Source organism: Lipotes vexillifer, unplaced genomic scaffold, assembly GCF_000442215.2.
Source record: "Lipotes vexillifer unplaced genomic scaffold, Lipotes_vexillifer_v1.1 scaffold498, whole genome shotgun sequence".
NCBI classification, from domain to species: Eukaryota; Metazoa; Chordata; class Mammalia; order Artiodactyla; family Lipotidae; genus Lipotes; species Lipotes vexillifer.
In genome coordinates, this window is record NW_006793744.1 from 842,614 (window position 1) to 845,006 (window position 2,393).

Genomic DNA, 2,393 nt, shown 5'->3' on the forward strand with positions numbered 1-2,393 from the left:
TTAATAACCCCTTACAGCCCCACTGTCGAGGTGGGGGATTTATTTATCTTTCTAATCTGGGTGCCCGCAGGCTTAGCGGTGATTCAAAGCTAGCCCTGCATGCGGATGATAGAAAAGTTTAAAAACCCATTACAAAAGTGCTCCAGATGCACCAAACGCGAAGCTCCTGTAATCAGTATGCAAAGAGAGCAAAAAGCCTCCTGTGGCCTCGTCTCCCCTGCTCCATGGCCATTACCCCTGCCCCAGTCGCCATGGCAACGGGAAAACATCTGGGAGAGCGCCCCGGAGCCGAGCATTAAACTGGGAGGGAGACCAATTACCCGTCCTCAGCGATCAGGCCCTGCCCGCTCCACTCCACCTGGCTTCTGTCTCTTTATTAATAGCCACCTACTCCTTCTGCACCGGGAGGCAGACGCAGGTCTCACACAACCCACGACCCGCACTTGATTCGATTTTCCCTCCCACAGCCCTGCCACTTCCTGTCGGCCTCCACACTCCCTCCGCCTCCTTCACTTCCCCCCTGACACCCACTTAGCCCCACGAAGGCCCCTGCCGGCTAGACTCCCGGGTGCACTTGACGATAGGATTGCAGGGTAGGGGTGGGGATGGGGGACCCAGCAGGACACGGGCTCGCTTATCTGGTTTCCGTGCTGAACAGTGAGCAAGAGAGTGTCTTTCTGGAGCTTGAGCCCAGCCAGGTGTCTTGTAGTTAAAGCCTGTTTAAAAGGATGCTTTACTGCCAGCTGTTTCCCCTGCAGCTCTTTCCCAGAGATGCAGCACATCAGGACACCTAATAAATGTTAAATAATAACAACTGCAAATCTAATGCCTGCAAGTCTAGGGAAAAGGACAAGAGCACATTAAGTCACTACACAGCCTTCCCTTTCCTGGACAAGGAACGGACAGGCCCAAAGAAAAAAGGTAATTTCCAAACAGGTGAAGTGTTCTTTCTACAAATACTGGCCAAGTGCTCCCCAGTTGTCAAATTTAAAGACATTTCTTGGTGTGGAAGAATACAGCAGGCTCTATTAACCTGAGGACAGAAACAACGTGTCTATTCCTAACCTGAGACATCACCCATGCCCTCCCACAAACATTCCTTTGGGAACTTTCCAAGCAAAATGCTGGTCTGACCCAGTATGACACTTTTATTTTTCCTGGAAAAATAAATTAAAAATATATTTAAATCAAATTCCGTTAATTTAAATATATTCTCCTTTTATTGACTTGCATTATAATGCTAAATATGAATGGGGGGACTTCAGTGGGCAGTGGTTGTGAACCTTTTCTCTGTCAGTCTGTCTGAAGAGAGATTCATCAGTTAACCATCTGAATCTATATTAAAGGAGTGGCAAGTAAAAGAAAATATTCCAATAAAGCGCACCTTACCAAAAACTTTGGTGATAAGCAGTTGCTTTGAAATTCTAAGTTTTCCATTTGTGTTTTCTTAAAGTGAGGCATATTTAAAGTAAAAACGATATGCCAATTTGTATTAAGAATAATGTGCAAATTTACTTTTACCTCTGAGAATAAGTGTTCTCTAAAAAAAGTTCTCACATTCTTTCATCAACTCATTCCTGCAATACATTTATTGAGCAGCTAATATATGTGTTGGGCTAGGCATTCTGTTAGATAAAAGGGATAATAATAATTAGCTGACACAATATGCTGGGTACTGTTTTTTCTAAGTGCTTTAAATAGATGAATCCACTTAATTCACGCAACACCTCTATGAGGTAGGTGCTGAGTTTGCCCATCTGACAGATGAGGAAACTGAAGCAGAGGTCATAGAGCTAGGATAAGGCAAAAGCCAACTAGGCAGAGTATTCCAAAGTCTGTCCTCGCCACACTATTCAACAAGATAAATAAGACAAGTTCTTAGTTCTCTCGGACCTTAAAGAGAACATAACCTCGTAAGAAAGAGACCAAAAAAAGGCAAGTCACCAACTTATGCCAGTGTAAAGACTGTGCACAGTAAGTGTGAACAGTCAAGAGGTGGTGATTAATTTTGCCTGGGGTGTGATTACTCAACTCTTCATAAAATCTTTAGAACTGGGCATTGAAGAAGGGGGTGGCAGTTTGCCAAGCAACCAAGAAGGAAATTCCAGACGGAAGACACAGCATCAATCAGGCAATCGAGGCATCAGGAAAGGGAACAGCAAATACTGCCTGGACCGTGTCTGAGGTCAGTTCTCACTTGTGAATGGCTTTTGAATTTTGAGATTCTCCAAATAAAATTCAGTGAAAAGTCCCTTTCTGGATTTAGAGCTTCAGAGCATATGACCATTTGACTAGTCAACCCCGACCTCTCCCTGACCCCATGACTACATTAGGTAAGATCAGCTATAGGCTAGGGTTTGAGCAGGAAATTCTTACTTTCCCTACTTTTAAAA

At 44.3% G+C, this 2,393-nt stretch overlaps 1 protein-coding gene across 1 annotated transcript in view; it reads right to left on the reverse strand.

Moving 5' to 3' along the window:
- The window catches only part of TMEM154 (transmembrane protein 154), a 42,314-nt gene that overhangs the window by 17,211 nt on the left and 22,710 nt on the right, over nt 1-2,393 (reverse strand). The gene's annotated exons all lie outside the window — the stretch shown is intronic.